Raw genomic sequence first — 19,513 nt, 5'->3', positions numbered from 1 at the left:
AATATCCACAACAGTGTGTCTAGCCAACCCTTGATTGTCATAGTAAGCCAAAGCAGGGTGGAGAAAGAAGATAGTGCAACAGCAGGGTGGGTTAAAACACAAAGTCAGAACCAGTCAGCTAGGAAGTAGTCTGAAAAAAGCTGCAAGAAAAGGTAAGGAATGGCCACAAAGCCTGAACTGCAGCTTAGAAGGTGGTAAATGTGAGCCTGCAGAAATCAGGTAAGACTTCAGTGGACACCAGGGACACGAAAAACTTGAAATTTAAGTGGTTTCTGTACGCTTAAGGGTAAAGCCTTATAGATCTATTGCTGTAGGTGAAGTTTAATAGTTTCTTACCTGTTAAACACAAAAGTTTTTAAAAGTTAAAAAATCAGAACGTTTTGTATTCTCTCAGGCTCCTTGCCCATTACAGGGTATCCTGGCAACAGCAAAAAAATCTTTCAATCTACAGTATTAGCAGATTAGCAGGACTGAATTAGCATTGAATTAGATGAAGCAGATTTCTTCCTATAACGACAAAAAAAAATTTTATAATTTAATACTGTTAACACGTTCTATTCAATAGTTTGACAACTGCATGAATGAATACTAAGGATTGTTTTGCACCAAGTACAACACATAAACAGAGGAAGGAAACAACTTGCTAGGAAGAAGTGTCAGTTCAGTAGAGCATACAATGAAAACAAATTCAAAAGCAGTTTGTCATCTGAAAGACTTACTTTTAAACCAACTTTAAACATTCCCTTCCAAGAAACTTCACTGCCTCACTGAAATGAAAACTGCCTTTATAAATCTGCCCTTGACTGAAATCTAACACAAATCCAGACTTTTTTATAAACTATTAGCAATTTCCCATAACGTGACATCTTCAGATCTAGATGATCTAAAATACCCATTGCCAGAGCTTTCTGCAGTAAGTTTTTTCCTATGCTCATAACTATTCTCTTATATTAACATCTGATTTATCTACAAGCCTGCACAGAAATAAACTAACACGCATTAAGAACGCCAGTTATGTCAGCATAAGTCTACAAAGAATTCAGGCACTTTCAATTTGAAAACAGGCTAACTTGAAAAAAACCAATACAGACCACATATAGGCTTCCAGAGGAACAACCTGTTCAGCAAAACCAGACATTCAGTCACCCTTTAAGAAAATAAAGTATAAATACTAGCAACTAAGAAGGGTAGCAGAATTAGTAGAATGTTTATTAGGTCAGTGACTACCCAGTATTTGGCTGAGAAGCGTTTCTATCACAGTTTGTCACAAACGCATCTTCAGCAAAAAAAAAAAAAAAAAAAAATCAAAAGCATTTCAAGTATCCTGCCAAAGAGAAGAATGATTTAACTTTACACCTTCCATGTTAAAGATAAGGAGCTGTGTTTTCAAAGCTGGTTTTTGATCTTTGCGGATGATTTAAGAGATGGCCCCTATCAATCTAAAGACCACAGAATCAAAGAACAGTTTGGGTCAGAAAAGACCTTAAATATAATTTCTCAGGCTATTTTAGTAACTAACATACACATGAAGTTTGATGTTACACACTGGCCATAATTCTTTCAAAGGTCACACACATTCTTCATCTGTAGACCTTCAGGTCTGCAGGTCTGATAGACCTGCCAACCCCTTGTGAGTCAAGTGATTAAGCAAAGCAGAAAAAGGAAACCAGCTACCTGGACTAAGTTCACTTTACTGAAGTATCCTAGGTCATTATTTCTGCATTTTAAGTGTGTACTTATGTTCAGAAGCAGAGCTCCAAAAACGGAGAGAACATTACTTCCTCAGTAAAGAAGCCCATTTAGCTTAATGCACTTTCAGAAGAGTTTACACATTCTTAAGACACTATCCACAGACTTCTAATGTTTGAACTATCCAAATGAAAACCACTTTTATTATTCCTCTTACAAGGATGTCTTTCTGTTATTTCTCTACTCTGCTTTCTGCTTGAAAACTTCAGTGTCTAAATACCATTGTTTAGCACCAAAACAGCTGACTTCTGAATTCAATACAGTAGGATTACATAGTAAACTAGAAACACTAGTATAATCAAAATTAACAAGATACTTGCAGTGAACATATTACAGCATACTCTGTGAAGGGTGCTCCACTAGAAGCCTGCTCTGGTCAATCAGGACTTTTCAGTCTGCCTCAAAATCTGCAGGAGTAGAGAGGCTGGTTTAAAGAATGACCTCCACTTAGTGGTACAGATGGTTTATTGGCTCAAACTGCTCCTATCTGCAGGATTAGGTGTTTCATTATGGATAAAGGGGAACAACAAAACAAAACATACAAAAACACTAACAAAAAAGCCATGTAGCAATTCTTTCCTTAAAAGAATAAGAAAACAATCATCTGACTGGATGAGGTTCAAGTCTATTTAAATCTGACCTTCCTATATCCAGGAATGGCTTACATTCAGCAATAATTCAGCCACATTAACGTGGCTCTGTCACAGAGAAGTGATGAAGGTATCATAATGGAAGGTATCAAAAATTTAGACCTGAAGGTAATATGCAAAGGCAGGAGGGAAGTATTGTCACATATACATACTACAATCAAACAGAATACTATGAAGACCCATCATTACAACTAGGAACACATCCATGCTCGCATTTATCTCACATACCTAAAAAATAAAGCACAGCACAGCTACCCAAGGTAGGATCCATCTTCACACAAAATGCAACAGCATGGTAAAGTCTGTTTTAAGTATTACCTAACAAACTTGATTTACACTCTTTTAGACAGAGAAGTTAACCACTATGTGACCAGCTGCCATAAACAGAACCAAACAAATGTTATTAATGCCACATGAACTGGGCCATGTCTACTTCTAAAACCATTCCCACGCATCTCTACTGGCCCAAACACTGAAACTAGACAGTTGTCTCTGCTTACAGAAAAAAAATGCAGTATTTCTGCATCCTGGTAAAAAACTGCAAGAACTGCAAGCTACTGAATAGTGCTGCTCTTACAGTAATACACTGCATGCATTCAAAACAGTAACTTATATAACCTACTATATCTAAAATAAAGTTGTTATATAAGCTTGACAAAACCACTAGCAGAACACCGGCATCTCTTCCAGAACACTAAAAGCATCTGGACTGCAATTAATAATGGGAAGCACAGGACACGGTGTGGTTTAGTTCTATCACCTCTTTAGGCCAGAACAAGAGCAAGTAATTATATATAACACTACGCTCAAGTACAAAATAGTAGATTTATTTCCGTTCTTCCACTGCCTTACTGGCCCAGAAAGATCCCCCAGTGAAGTTACAGTCTAGCAGTACAAAACTGTTTAATGCTAAATTTAGGCAGAGCACAGAGAAACATGAATTTAAGACTCAGCATTGTTCCTTACCACACCTCTCCAAATGTCTGGTGAGAAAAATCAGAGTAACATGCACTCCTTAGAACACTCACATCTTAAGGCTTACTACAGACATTAATCAGGAACATCTCTTCCCAAAAACTTTTAGTTAAGCAACCCCTTGAACAGATGGTCCTCAAAGAAACTTGGCCTGAAAGTGTTGCCCACAACCATGAATTTATAGGGTGGAGGCAGCTGAAGGGTGAGAAATCGGTGCATGTGACCCAGCCTAGAATTCTAGTTTGGGAACTAATGAAGTTTATAGAAAAATCTGCATTATAACCAAGGCAATTTTTAAACACTAAGAAGCATCTCAAGCTAAGACTCACTTAAACTTTGACTGCTTTGGCTATCAGTTCCAAACACCTTGCTCAGAGGACACATTTGTATGCTGAAATGTCACCATCCCCACTCAGAATGAGGATGAGGATTGAAATTCCTCACAGTCTCTCACAGGAGTGCTTTAGGAAGCTAAACTGGCTATGCCAAGCAGCTCTGCTCTACCCCTTGCTGTGTAGTCTCCCTCTGTTGGCTCCCCAACACTGATGAAACTTCTGCCAAGACATTTCCAAGTGAAAAACCTACTTCAGAAGTGACAAATGCAGCTGGTGGAGGAAGAAGGAAAAAAGTTTTTGTGCCACGTCCACAGGCTGAAACAGCTCAAAGGGTCTGTCAATCACCAGGGCCAGTGCAGCCAAAGAAGAGGGAACATACCAGGGCAGTCAGGATCTGATTCTTCCATCTTTGCCTCAAATTGTATGATCTCAAGCCTGCTCAGGATTGCAGAGTAAAAGTTCCCCTGAATACAATAAATAACATGTGTAACGTTGAATTTGGACAATTCAACACCAGTTCTACTATTGTCTCAACCACCCGATAACTTGCAAGGGTAAACAAATCCTGAATTTCTGTACTACTACTCTGGAAATATTAAAAAAAAAAAAACAGTAATACTGACTGACTGCTTCAGCAATAAACTTTAACTTTTTTGTTTGAACATTTAAGAAACAGCTACTGTAACTTAAAGACACAACCCTAAGTTTAGATGCCTGAATTTTACCAGAGGTTCCTTTATAAGCATTTATTCTATTTTGTTCACTAGTATTAGTTCAAAGAGAATATGAATTTGGATTTTTTTTTTCCAAGTTCATCTTCCCCTTCCCTTGTGGATTAGACTTTGAAAATTGGAGGCAAATCAAATTCTGAGGCACATGAAAAATACACAGAGGTAGAAAAACGCTACCTCAGCAATTTCTAACCAGGACACCAGTGTTCTTTCTGTATAGACAGTGCATTCATGTCTGTTATTAGCTTTCTTTTTTTCACACAAAATCTCAGTCTTGTTAAAAAGAATACTTAAGATCGTTTGCAGTTCAGAAGTGGACCCTTATCAATGTCCTGCCTCCTGACACTCCACTCATATAGCGAGCTATAGCTGCTGCCAGAACTGGAGTGGACTGTTGCATTAAAACAGCAACTTCAAAATTAAAACAAGCAGTTCTTAACTTCTTGCTTGACTCTTCACTTTCATTAAAGGTTTCTAGGACCTGTTGTTCAGGTAACCTGCACTTTCATTTCAGGTTACATGAACTGCACTAGTTAGAGGCTGTGGACAAGATTATCTTCCTGATTTCCCTCATACTAAGGTTTATAGAACCATTGAAATAACTTTTGGCAGCTGCAAGTTCTCAAGTTCTTTTAATCAGGATATTTAGAAATGAGTCATTAAATGTAATATTACCTGTGATTTCTGTGCTACCATATCCTGCAAAGACTGACAGAACTAATCAACCCACCCTAGATAAATACAGAGGCTAATACTCCCCTAATGACAGTATCATAAACATGCTTTGCTTTTCAAACTGGAAGTTGGAATCCCTAACACTCTGAAGAGTGTGCAGGTCCAACACTATGAAAAGAAAAGCTAAAGATATTACCTCTTTTAAACTTTAATTTAAGCAAGTTAAAATAAATGTTTTGTTTTGATGTACTCTTGGGCAAAGGTTGACTTATCAAAGAGCTTAAGCCCCATCAATACATTTTTCTACAATCCCTTTATTTTCATGTTTATCAATACAATCCCTAGGAAAAAAGTAGAAAAGTTATTCCAATATCAAGCAAGAGAAATAAAATACAGTAGCAGCACTAGGATTCAAGGGAAGTGATGCTACTTTAGCATACTCACTTATCTAGATTTTGGGATCTGCATTTAGAAAAATGCTTTCGTGCCACATGGAATTTGCCCTAATTTACTGCTAATGTTATGGCTTCAGCTGAGCCTTTAACCAAGTAAGAACACACTACTTTTCTTCATAGAACATACTCCATATATTCAGGAACAACAGTCTATACAACAGTTTCCCCACCGCTGCAGATATTCCGAGGATGAAGGTAAGTACTTAGAAAAGAAAAATATTTTAATACATATGAAATATCAATTAAGTACTTGATGCCAAGCAGTTGGGTTAATGTATCACTCAAAGACTAAGACAACTGAATAGTGATTCAATATCCTCCACACACATTTTACCACCTTTTTTTTGTAATACAAAATGCTACAAAGTACCCTGCCCAATGTTATTTAAACAACAAGCACTAAAAAAGCATGACTAGCTTTACTTTCCTGAGAGACTCAGCTTACAAAACTAAGAAATACTGCTTTGAATGAGAAGAGTTCTCCAAGTCTCATCTATGTAAGTTTAATGAATGCTTATGATTTTTATTTAGGTATATGCAAAAATATGTTCTAGGAAAGAAATTAGAAACCCAGCAAAATAATGAAATATCACCAGGAAGGCTTTTTGCACGTAAGTCTGAAGGGGCTATTAAGTTAATACTGCCTTTCTTTCCCACTTCCCAAGCCCCCGGGCAATTTACATTTTGGAGCAAATCACGAGTTTTGCCATGCTGTGCTTTTAGAACCACACACACAGCAATTACACCACATTTTTCAGGCACAGATGCCTCTGGTGTCTCAATTAAACAGACTTTTCCCTTCACCATGCAAATCTATTTTGATGGACAATACTAGAAAAATTAAGATTGCCTAACAGAATAAGCCACCTTCTTTCAAGCGTAACATTAACCCTACTTTAAGAAAAAAACCCTGAAGTTTCATAAAAAAATGCCAAACCTATTGTTTTCTCTATGATCCTCAAAATAATCTTTTTTAAATTCTACTTCAATGCCTCTCTCTGGAGCATAAGAGGAGCACATTTGTTTGAGGGCCTTTCAAAATTCTATCATGGTTGCAAGCGAGAAGTCTATCTCAGAGATTTAGCAGCATTTCTTAAAAATACCGTTTCCAAAGGGAGTTTACTTAATTCTAAATTTTTACACTGAAGTGATCATCAGCTGTGCAGTATCATAAGTGCACTAGTATGTACTTGTAAATAGAGTTAAAAAAGTCATTCAAGCAATATGCCATAGTTAAGGGAAACAATGTTGTTTTGGAATGACTTATTCTGACTGCCTGTTTCCTCTATCATTTCCTTCCCCCCCTTCCAAGAGAGGGCTACCACACAGTAATTTACCACAATACTTTTAGCATCCATTCCTTCCTACAAGTTCCTTCTCTTAACTACCAAGATACCTGCCAACAGTTTTCTCCTGCTGCAAGAAGAGTCTCAACTCTCAACAAGTGTTACTTTATTACCTAAGAAATACTGAACACACAATGTTAAAACTAATCCAAAGGCAAGGCTCAAAACTGTACTGACAGATTACAGTTACAGAAAACTACCGTGATACTTCTGTGCCCTATGCCTACTCAAGGGATTTGAAGAATGAAGTTTCAAAGAAACTAAGCCATTTAAAATGCTGGCTCAGAACTTAAAATAGCATTTACAACAGCATTACATGATAGAGGCCTAAAGAGGAATAGCCTGCTGAGCTGAAAAACTTAGAAATCAATTTATTTAAGACCTGAACTTAAGTCTTCTATTCTTTTAACTAACATTTAGGGTTCCATATAGACTTTTGTCAAGACAATCTTATTACCATTCCAAAAAGTCAAGTCACTACTGTGGCAAGTGGTACAGAAATTAACTTAGTTCGAAATACTTGAAAGCCTAAGACAAGATTTGATAGGTGGTTTAGTAGCAATTAAAAAAAAAAAAAAAGATTTTATCCCCTCTCTAACTTTCTTTATTTACAACTGTCAGTTTGCTTTAAGTTTTGGGGGGATGGATTCTCTGGCTATTGCTTGCAGTTTTTCCTACAATAAAATTGAGATCACTTTTTTATCTGCAAAAACCTACTTAACAGTAAAATACATCTACCATTTTTACTTGCATTCTGCTGCTTAGTAATTCCACTATTTAACACCATAGTTACCAATTCACATTTCCAGAAAATACCTTAATCTTCATACTCAACCTTCACTACCTCCAATAAGTTTTTTAAAAAATAGACATTTAGATAACCTATAATCTCGCTTTCTCATGAGAATGAGATCAGTACTATAGATACAAATTTTCTATTACATCTATAAATAACTTTATTCTTGGCTGCATGGGGCTACAACTTCAACATGGGAAGAAACAAAGCAACCCCACTGCATTCTGATCTCCAGCCTTGTGGCTAGGACTGCAAATTAAACTTCAGTTTAATTCAGAATTCTGGAGTCCAGAGGAGGGGAAGACAGGACCAGTGTATTTCAAAGAAAAACAACTATTGTACAAGTATTAACATCACTGCTCTGTGTTATGCCCTAAAAAGCAGCATGTTTCCTATAACAAAAAACACCTGAGGGTGTTTTCTATATTAAGATAAATAAATAAATAAACCTATGGGTTTTCCAGACTTTGAGTCTTTTTTCACAGACACCCTCATATGTAAGAGATTCAGAATTATTCTTGCTTGCCTTCAATATCCTATCTCTGTAATTCCAATCTGCGCAACTAAACTCCCTATTCAGTAGCCAGGGCATTAGGAATTAATTTATATTTTTAACTCACATTTTTTCAAATTATAAACTTGCAATTTTGAAGCAGAGCATCCAAGCCAGGTGTAGCTGGTACTCAGTTCCGCTACGTCAAAGTTCTTTGGGTTTTGTTCTCAAAATAAACAATACTTAAGTACAGCAGGAGAGCATAATGGAACAGACCACCACAGGAAAAAAAAGTATGTGCCAATCTGTGACTGAAATCATATTAAGACAACTGCACCTGGCACAACTACTGAGCAATTAAAGATTAATGGATTGAGAAAGAGCAAAATGGCAATTTCAGTCCCCAATCACACATCAGAAAAATTTATAAAAGCTTTTGTGTTACAAGTGACTCCAGAAGAGAGCCTTAGCCCTTAAAGTACAGGCAAGCAGCAAGAGAAGACACTCTTAGTTTTTTATGTTGACCATTAAGAAATGCACACCTCTCATGAACGTTACCTTTACCATTTCCTTTATCAAACAAATTTCATCTAAACATTATTCAGTGAACAACTTTTTGCTATTTAAATTTGGCTTGAAGCTGTAATGAAGAGCCCATCATCAGCATCAAGTACACACAGAGAAGGATCTTTTGATGAATGTTTGGTTGTCACAGCCAAGAGGAAGAACTGACTACTTCATAGGTAGCTCACTGTAACTTCTACAGCTGTCCTTTACAGACAGGAAAGAACACCTAAATGCCATTACCCCTCAGAGTTGCCATGAGCAGTGACAAACTCCTCCTTCATAACCACCAGAAAGAACAGGAGAAAGACGAACATGGATGATGGGAAGGAACCCCCTATGCTGTTGGAACTTCTAAGTGCACTTCCACCTGGACTGTGCTGACCAATATCCACACACAATGGATGTTGGTTTCCTATAGACAGGAGATGGTTACAACATCCTGCCACCACCACAACTTTGTTTTAGCTGTCTCTAAACTCTCCATCCTTTTCCGAGATGTTTGGTAGCAGCAGCTAAACTACTCAAATGTACCCAAGTACCTATTATTTTCTAAAAGAGTTAGCTCCCAGAGTTACTTGGATATCCAGCAAGTCCATCAAGACAGTAACAGAAAAAATAGCATGAATTACTCCAGTTCAAGCCAGACCTAAAACTTCCAGCTGAGCTCTTTAGATTGGAGACTGGTCAAAGTAGTAAGCACATGCTAAGTAAGAACAGAATATGGAGAGCCCTACTTCTTCATATCACAGAAGGAAAGAGTTTTTTCCACCAAGACCTTACCTATGATTTTAGCCCTTATGTAACTATTAGTAATAAAAAAATAAACAAAAAAAAAAACCAAACAAAAACCACAGCCAAACAAAAACACCTTCTCTCCTCCCCACCTAGTTTCCACTATACTTACACAGAAAAGCAAATAGCATTGTATTTTTACCATTTCTGTAAGAGACTACTCTCTTATAGAGGGTATAACTACTCTGCTACAAAGATGCAAAAACCCTCCCAGTGGAGGCTGTGGCTGATACTCCTTTCACAATGCCAGCAGCACTGAAGTAATATCATTTTGTAGCAAGACAAGCCTTTAGAATGTCTATTACTCCCTTGTTTTCTGCTCTAATGCAAACGCTCTAACCAGTTAGAGTACAATGAAAAAATGCAATCACACCTGTACTGGCATTGCCTACAGCACTACCTGAAGCTTTTAAATGTGCAACACCCAACTGAGGACTAGGGTCTTATGTTTGGCTCTTCTAAAGCAGCATAATGTACATTTACAGAAAGCACCTTTCTTTCTATTACTAGTGTGGGAAATGATGGGATTCACTCCAAAAAGCTACAGTAGAAGTTAAATTTGTACATAAAAATCTTATTTTATATATTAGGACCCAGTCAGAAATCCCGCCAATGGTCACTCAAGAAGGGAACTTGCCCACTGCATAAGAGGGCCTAGAAATCACTTGTAGTAACTAACAATCTGAATGCTTTTAGCACTGGAATAGCTATATTCTAGAACATACATAATAAACTCAGAAACTACTTTGCACTAAAAAAAACCTTGAAGTTTCCATCCTCCATCCCAACTACGCCTCATCACCAAACTGGAAACAATGTGGCCATTTCTCAAGCCTCACCCAGAAACTGTCTGGTCATCATAAAAAGGCTTTAGAGTTTTCTTCATGGACAAAAGCACCTTTTGGCACAGCTGACAAGAGGTGGCCTATGGTCTTCCAGTGCTCAATCTCTAGAAGGCCCGGTGGACACAGGACAGAGACCACTAGGCCATGTACTCCACCTCCTTGCAGATGCACAACTTAAGACTGTGTTCATTCAAAAAGAAATAGTAAGAATGTTACAAGGACACTACTTAACCCTCAAATCTCACTATGGGGCAATTTCTACTTGCACATACATACATTTTTACTCAATTCTGCCTTCTTTCATTCACATCTTTAACCAAATCCTCACTGTGCATTTCACAGCTACTCAGCCGTTTTGCCAACACACCTTACAACACATACCACCCTCCAATAGAGTGTATTTCAGCTTCACCAGTCCACACAGTTGTACACTGAGGTCCTTTTGGCACTTTTTTCCCACTGCTGGCACATAACACATCACACAGATTTGTCATTGAGCATTTTCAGTTTAAGAGGAAAAGATATATCCACGTAACAGGATTAGGGGATGACTACATAGACTAACAGCATAAAGACAGAAAAGTCAAAGGGTTAATTGAGAATTTTTTCACCCACTCCAAATCACATATACCACTTCAGACATGGTTCTTGGCACTTCATGAAAGTTACTAAATAAACAAAGGTCATGAAGAGTCTTGTATTTCACACTAACAGATTTTTTTGCCAATATTGTGTGAAGAACTATACCATAAAGAGACAAGGTTATAACAGCTTATACCAAATATCTTCACAATCCTCTCAACTCAGTCTACCCCATTTCCTGAGAAATGTCCCAAACTAGCTCTAGAGCTACATATAATATCCAAGAGTAGAAAAACATTTTACTTTAGTTGCTTAGTAGCATATAGTTTCTAAAACAGATGCTGGCACACTGACACACTACAAAAACAATTATGCATGCTATGCAGTGCTTTCAATGTGATGTTCATATTCTCTATGTATTTTCTGCATGATCTTTCAGCTTGCTTCCCACCCTGAAAATACCAGGATCAAATGGGATCATTAGTTTCTGAAGTTTTTTTGCTCTCTTCCTCTAACGTAACAAAATAAGATAACATAAGCAAGATATTATTTCTCATTTACCCCTTCTTGTTTTATTATTGTGAAAAGTTTTGCCAAAAACAATGGCTCCACATCTTGCTTTTAGGATAACCCCATCAGACATCTGGTTTTCTAGAATCTGGATGCAAGATACTAACTTGAGATTACACGCAATTCCTAAACCTGGCACATGAGACAGAAGAGCACCCAGCAGCCTCAAGGATCACAGACGAAGGTGCTACTACAGAAGACAAATCTAGATGGCAGACAATATGCTTAAGACATCCTACCTTACTACCACAACAAACCACTATGCTCACACCAGCACCTCTTCTGCCCAAGCTGAAAAGCCATAGTTCCCACCATAACTTCCAAAGGCCATAAAATAACCCAGCTATCGGAGAGAAGTGAGTGTACCAGCCTCCTACCTACAAAGATGATGTGTAGGTTCGCTGAAACACTGAACCTAAAACCATGTCTTATTTCAACATAGTAACACAGAGTAATCTGAACTACCTGCAGTTAGGTAAATACTTCAAAGCTTTTTAAGCACTTTGACAAAACAGGACGTTAATGGACAGAGAGTGGACCAGACAGTTCTTCAAAGCATTTCTCCCTTCTGACTGTTTCAATCCCATACTGGCTGGTTTTGAGCCAGCTCTCTAACATTTCATAGTACATGCATATCAAGCTTAAGCTGAGTAGAGAAGCAAAGCTGTTGAGCCATAACAACAGAGTTCACTCTCTAAACATCTGTTTGTATTAAAACTACATACATGATTTTCTGCTCTAACACTGCTAAATTCAGATTCCATTCTATTAATTCACTTGAATTTTACTCAGAACATGATCTGATTCTCTGAGTGATATACAGGCTGGAGCATCATCTCAGTTAAGTGCAACACAAAAGCATTCTGAAGGAAAAAGTCGCTTTTGGTCACTTTAGCAAGTCAATTGAAGTGAGCAGTTTGCAGGCAGTATCGTGCAGAGACAAATAAACTACTCTGTATCTTTAATTCCATGAGGGAATAACAGCTAGTTGATTTATATTTAAAAGAATCAAAAGCTGGTGCACTTTTAGCAGTTTACATACAAACCTAACTTGCTTGTAAAGAAGCTGTAATGCACTACCCTACTTAAAAGCATTCCTGTTAAACAGGTTGCTTTTCCAGAATTTCTAAACTTCAACTTTCACTTAACTCAATGTTTTCCTTAAGTTCACTGTAAACAGACCTCATCAGCAGTTCTTCTCGTCAAAACAGAGTCTCCCAGTAGTATTAGAAAACAAATTCCTTTAGTACCTCAGAAGGTGCAGGATTCAATACTACATATGCATTCTGCTTTTCACACAGAAAGCAAATAAGTGTCACCTATGTTCAAATCATATCACAGATGAGGAAACAAATCATTTAAGTGAACTTCAACAAGTACCTAAAAATACAAAAGAAAATATGCAGACTGGATAACACATTTGCATGACATCTCATTAACGATTTCCACATTGAAAGGTAATTCTGTAGTGTTATTTAATATGTGTAATAGTCTTGCAAGCCACAGTTAGTCCATGCCTTACTACTGAAAACATAAATAACACAGAGATAAGTAATCAGACTCTTACCAGAATGTCTATTGCACTGAAAATAGACATTGCAGTTCAAATAACTGCAGCAATCTATCTGGAACACTGAAACAGGGACAATTCCCATCTTTCAGCTTTCCAGGAAAAAAAAAAAAAATCACACAGGAATTTGTGCAACACAAAGACACACTTCACTGTTAGAGTACATTTAGACTAATCCACTGAAGAAGATTTTAAACCTAAGTAATATCACTAGCAGTCACACAATCTTTCATTTCTAAATTGTCAACATCTCACAAGGAATCCTTCCTAAAGCTATCCACCTACTCATAAGTTTTCTCCACTCTTCCACTCAGAATACTTTTTTAAAATAGCAACACACCCATTCAAAGTATCCCACTGTTCTGACTTAAACACCGTTTATGCTGACAGAAATGATCTTTAGCCTCAATTGCATTTATGTCATATAAGACAGAGTCATATGATGCTAGATAAACTATAACACTAATTCCCTCTTACACTTTGGAAAGTTCTTAGCAACCAGGGCAAAACAAAACCAGAAAAACTGGCAGGTCCTCGGTGCGATTTTGCCAAACGCATTAAACAGCAGTTAAAGCTCACCCAAACACTGCTACGCTATTTAAAAAATTGTAATTCAAACAAACTGCCCTGTTAAAAAAAAAAATTAGAACTCAAAGGTCCCACCAAACCCCCCCTCGGCGGAGGCCCCCGCGCAGAGGTGCTGGGGCGGGCAGGGCTCCCCCGGCTCGGCCTGGGCCTCCCGCCGCGCCCAGGCCCAGCACCCGCAGCCGCGCCCCGGCCGCTCCGGGCCCGCGGGGCGTGTGCGAGAGGCCGCGCATGACCGACTCCGCGACCCCCACAGGCCCCGGCCCGGCGCCGCCCGAGCGGAGCCCGGAGCCCCCGCACGGCGCTGAGCGGGCGCCAGGCCCGCGCCGCCCCGGAGGAGACGCCACCAGAGCGCCGTCCCGCTGGAAGTGGCGGCGGGGAGATGTCGCCGCCGTCCCGGCCGTACCTCCGCAGCGCGTCCCCCGCCACAGGCCCCGGGTGCCTCCGCTCAGGCGGGAAAACCTCCACTCGCCACCATCACCGACGCTTCAAGATGGCGGACATGGCGGCTCCGGCGAGCCCTCCTCTGCCTCCGCCCCGCCTGCCAATCACCACTCCCAGCACCGCCCTCCTCCCCGGACCGCGCCTTTCTATTGGACGCCGTGCTCAACTCGGCCACTCATTGGCCCTCCCTGAACGTCAGTCACTCGGCTACGCGGTTGCAACAGGTTCGAATGCGGGCGGGGGCGGGCTCTCGTATCCCTGTTGGCCAGTCAACGCAAGGGGCGGGCGCACCTCGATTCCCTCCTTCCCGACCTAGCAACAAGGGCACGTCACCCTGACTGATGTCCTCCTCGACCAATAGAAAAAGCCAGTTCCTTTTAAAAATAAACGCGTTCGCCCCAATCCGGGCCCGCGGCGCTCGGAGGCCGCGGTGGGAGGGGCGAGCGCCTGCGGTGGGGCCCGTCCCGCGGCTTCGCCCGCCGCGCCCCACCATTGGCCCGTGCGCGGGGCCCCGCCCCCGGGGCGCGCGCGGGCGCCAAACTGCCTGGCAACAAGGCGGCGGCGACGGCGCGCGGGCACGGGATGGGGGAGGTGGCTCCGGTGCCAGAGCGCCCGCCTGGGGTGCGGGAGGTGCGGGGTCGGTGACCACCCCCTCCAGTTAGCGGGACTTGGCCTTTTCCGAGCTTTCATGCAGCTGCCCGTGAGGCCTCCAACGCCGCCGAAGATCCGGCGGTGTGTCTTTAAGGCGATCAAGTCCAACCGTCAACCAGCACCACCAAACATGTTCACCACTAAATCATGTCACAAAGTGCCACATCCGCACTTTCTTTGAACACTTCTAGGCGATGATGATTCCACCACTTCCCTGGGCAGCCTGTTGTAATCCCTGACCACTCCTTTTCAGTGAAGAAATTTTTCCTAATATCCAATCTAAACCTCCTTCAGCACAACTTGAGACCGCTTTCTCCAGTCCTGTCACTTGTTACCTGGGAGAAGAGACCGACCCCCACCTGGCTACACCCTCCTTTCATTTCTCTTGTAGAGAGCGATAAGGTCCCCCCCGACCCTCCTTTTCTCCAGGCTGAACAACTCCAGTTCCCTCAGCCTCTCCTTTTAAGACTTGTGCTCCAGGCCCTTCACCAGCTCCATGGCCCTTCTCTGGACTACAGCGCTGAAAAGATAGTTTAGTGATAGGATAGTTCTTGCAGGCACCTCATGTGAAAACTGAAGGGTAGTGCTGTGTTTTTTTCATATACCGAAGGAAGGGGAAAACAATACGTTTCTTTGACTTCATTATGAATCAGCAGTCTGGGATAAAGGAACTCACTTGTAAATAATGTATCTTCACATCTTTCACATGCTCATCTGACAAAGTTAATCTCACTACGGCTGCACTTACATCTTACTGCAAATCAATCAGCAGATCTGCTCCCATTAAACAAAGTTATTAGTATTACAAAGAGATATAAATATTGAGGATGGTGCTGCAGAAAGCAAAATCTTTTTCATCAGAGGAACAGTGAGCCAAGCTAGAAATGCGCTTAAATCTTGGTCTACAAGAGTAGGATGTTAATGGGAGCCTGTCTCTACAAAAAAAATCTTGTTTTTTGGACAAAGGGATGATATAATTGGTAAAGCTGTGTGCTTATCTATGTCTGTGTGTAAGGACTGAATTTTGCCTGCATATCAGAGGGAGTCCACATCTTCTCCTTCACAATGGTATTCTGTTCAAGAACGTAAAAGATATAGGCTGCTTGGCGTTCCTCTAAATACAGAAAAATAGGTTAAGTTGCTTGCTTCTAAGGAAAAGGTGACTATCAGATTTACAATAGCTGCGAACAGGCTAACAGGGCCTGGCCTTTGTGCTTTGTCCAGGCAGTTACACAGCAAAAACTCTTGCCAGCTGCTCAGGTGCTTGGTTTCATAATGCCCATTGCATAAAAGGCTGGCCCAAGTGTCAGCTTTGTTTTCCTAAGTCCTTCGTACCAGTTGACCAAGCTTTGGCTTCTATGCTCTCTGTAGGTATTACTGGTTCTCCCAAAGATTGAGTTGCAGCATGCTTATCCTACTTAGAGCTATCCTGGCACATGTTCCCCTTCAGAAGGATATGTATGGCACATCCTTACTTCACAAAACCTCTGTGAACAGAAACCCTCCCCAAGCCATGAGCCCAGTGGGTTGCTTCCAGTAGAAGGAGATTGTTGGCTGCTAACTCAGACACATGATCATCTTATTCTGCCTGAATAAGTTAGTGGAGCTGCAGCAATTATAGATACATGTGATCTTAATGTGTCACAAACACATGGTAAAAACTCGGCAGCATGAAATATATTTGCTGATGCACAGAGCTACACAGTTAGGTGTAAAACTTCTTTTTTGTTTTCATTTTCACTCAAGCAGATTTATTTAGTAAAATGTACAAAAAAAATTATCCTCAAAACAATCAACATGAAATGAGACATTGTTTCTATATTCGTTATTTCAGCTGGTGCTGAGTCCAGAAAGGTCTCCAGACTGTATTTATTCCACATTTATTTTAGATGTCTCCTTTTTGTTTTCTTTCCTTTCACTGTGTCTGCTTTTGTGGGGGAGTTTTGTTTATGTCATGCCACTTGCGTGTTCTAGCAGTGATTAACTGCACTAACTACAACAAATGGATATTTCACAATATAAAGTGTATAGAGGCAGTTCTGGTTGTGTTGTCATTGTAAATGACAGTCTGTAGGAAAAACACTGGAAATTGTATGCAGAGAGTTAACAGAAAAAAAAGGTTCTAAATAATGGATAAATGAGTGTATAATGTTAAATGGCATTCTCAGTACAAGCAGGTAGGTTGTTAACAGGGTGATGAGATTATTACCTTTAGCAAGCACCAGAGACAGTATCTGGAGGAGAGATTAATAGTTTGAGTGTAGAACAGCTACAACAGTAAAATAGATAAATACCTAGTATAGTTTCTGTAAACATAAAGCTTGCCTTCACAACTCAGTAGCGTTAAACTGTGTGACTGTTGACATGCCCTGTATCCTGAGCAAATGTGCCCTGATGGTAAGGGATGCATCTCAACTCAGAAGGGGCAGGATAATATTTGCACTGGCATGTATCTGATTTTCAAGGATCTTATCACTGCCATCACAATTCTGGAAAGGTTTAGGACATCACAGGCCCTGTTTTTATCTTGCAGAGTTCCTGTCAATATATTTCTAAATCTTGATTTTGTGTAATTATTTTTTAAAACTGCAGCTGTCCAAGTGTTAATGCTAGGACACTACTACCTCAAGACAGAAAGACTTCATGTCTACAAGTAGGATCTCAAAGCACTATTGAACATGAGGGGAAATGAGGTTGTGTGACTTGCCCAATGTCACACAATAAGCTGAACCAGATGCAAAATAGTGAAATCCCAGTCCTTTATCCCCGGGACTTGTGTGCAAATCTGAAGACCTCCACACTATTCTTATACTTGTGATTAGACAGATCAGAAACAAAACCCTAGCCTGCTTCGGGTGGCTGTAGTATTTTATTGCTGGCAGGGAAACTCTAACTATTAGTCACGGTCTGTACCTGAACTTGATAGTGTTTTACTAAATGGGCTCTTGCTAATATTGCAAATGTCAGTATCTTAATTTGTGCTGGCTGCTGCCTGGGGCACTTCCAGAGACAGGCATTTTTTGATGGATTCCACTAATCACTTGAGTGAGACACTTCCTCAGCATAAAGTAATATAGGCAAATAAAAAAATAATCAGCCAGCTCAGTCACCATCGCTCCATCACACAATGCTGAGCGTATTTCCTCACTGTGCACCATTAACCCCTCAGCCAGAGCTGCTGCTGCCTTCAGAAGCTAGTGGGGTCTAGTGGGCCCCACTACACAGATACAAAGGGGATCATTTGTTAGGGGTTGCTGTGACTCAGCAGCTCTGCCACACCTTCGAGAACAAGCTTGTCTTCCCAAGCAGTGGCACAGACTGCCAAGCCAGCTCATCCCGTGGCTCTGCAATTGCTAAATGTGACAGCAGAGGAGGGGAGGCAGGACTGTACTCTTCCAGCAGCATTTCACCACTGTCTGCTGCTGCTCCTATGTAGCCATAATGTCAGACCATGAGCACGTGGGGTGTGTTTCTGCATCAGCTCTCCCTACACACGTGTTATCTTCCCTTTGTCCCTCCAGGGCAGGAGGGACCTATCTGAGGGACAGATAACCAGCTTGGCAGTGCTGCTAAGGGTTATCTTCTCCCAGTTTGCCCAGCTTGCAGACTTGGGTTTTCTTGCAAGCACAGGGAAGCACCAGTGCCTGCAAGACAATGAGAGCACCTGAACACAAGTCCGATGCTGGACATCCCCACTGCTGATATCTGGTATTTGATCACCTCAGGCATCAAATGAAGTCAAAGCTTATGCTGGTTGAGGTTCAGTCTTCTGAGCACTGACAAGTTACATGGAGGAAACAGACACAGAAAAAGTGGGACAGTTGGGTGCCTTGCACCAAAGAGTCCTCATCTGTGTTAACACTGAATGAATATTTGTAGAGTAAGCCAAGACAAAAACACCTCTGGTTTAAACATAACCCTTACAAAACCCTTTATTCCTCCTGTAGTTCAGAGAGAATAAAGCCTTCTAAAGAATTTTAATGATTTAGTGTTTAGCCCAACATCTTATTAAAATTGTGAAAACTAAGTAGCTTTAAGAAGAGAGAAGGAGCATTTCTAAACAATGACTTCATGGTTATGCTTCTGAGGGTGAACATGGATGTTTGGCTGCACCAGACCCACAAGTTAATCCATTTAGTTGAAACAAAATGTTCAAATTCAGTTTTCTAATCTCATTTCAAGCATTGATCCTATTAGCATTTCTAAGACAAAGCTGCTGGGGAGTAGGATAGGACCTCCATACCATCTCTGTGGCCCTGCTGGAAAGAGCACAGGCATGGAGGGAAGCTTTGTCATCAATCCATGTTATTTGCATTTGAGTGCTTTGCCATCCCCCTTACACCACCATGGGAGGGCTTATATCAGTATTGGTCATTCTCTTCTCATGTTTTCTCCCACCTACGCAACACTAGCAATCATGTTATATCACCTGGGAGCAAAAAGCAGACCAAACTTGCTAGCTTTGGTGACCTGCCAGCAAAGTGCACAGTGTGGGCCCAGCATGCAGGTGGGTGGCCAGGAGAGTGGGGTGGCAGCACAAAAAGCTGGGCCAACCCCAACCCTCTTGGTAGGATGGCTCTCACTTTTTCTGAGAGGATGCTGAAGGCTGGCAAGGTGTGTCAGCAGTATGGGTGAACACTGATTTCTTCCCATCCATTTTCTACAAGAGTAGAGGAAACGTGAGATACCGGTGAGAACATGA

At 40.8% G+C, this 19,513-nt stretch overlaps 1 protein-coding gene across 6 annotated transcripts in view; it reads right to left on the bottom strand.

Moving 5' to 3' along the window:
- Positions 1–14,251, bottom strand: part of PPP6R3 (protein phosphatase 6 regulatory subunit 3) — a 54,157-nt gene extending 39,906 nt beyond the window's left edge. For 3 of the 6 annotated variants that reach the window (XM_064657713.1, XM_064657715.1, XM_064657719.1), the window contains exons 1-2: positions 14,123–14,233; positions 337–507 (exon numbers count right to left, since the gene is read on the bottom strand). The gene's annotated coding sequence lies outside the window, so the exon portion shown is untranslated. Of the gene's footprint in view, positions 1–336; positions 508–14,122 lie in introns of all 6 variants that reach the window. The other 3 variants (XM_064657712.1, XM_064657714.1, XM_064657718.1) reach the window with 1 other exon arrangement.
- Positions 14,252–19,513: the final 5,262 nt, after the last annotated feature.

Source organism: Pseudopipra pipra, chromosome 6 (genome assembly GCF_036250125.1).
Source record: "Pseudopipra pipra isolate bDixPip1 chromosome 6, bDixPip1.hap1, whole genome shotgun sequence".
Lineage (NCBI taxonomy): Eukaryota > Metazoa > Chordata > Aves > Passeriformes > Pipridae > Pseudopipra > Pseudopipra pipra.
The sequence above is the reverse complement of the archived record's forward strand: the minus strand, read 5'-3'. Positions and strand labels throughout refer to the sequence as shown.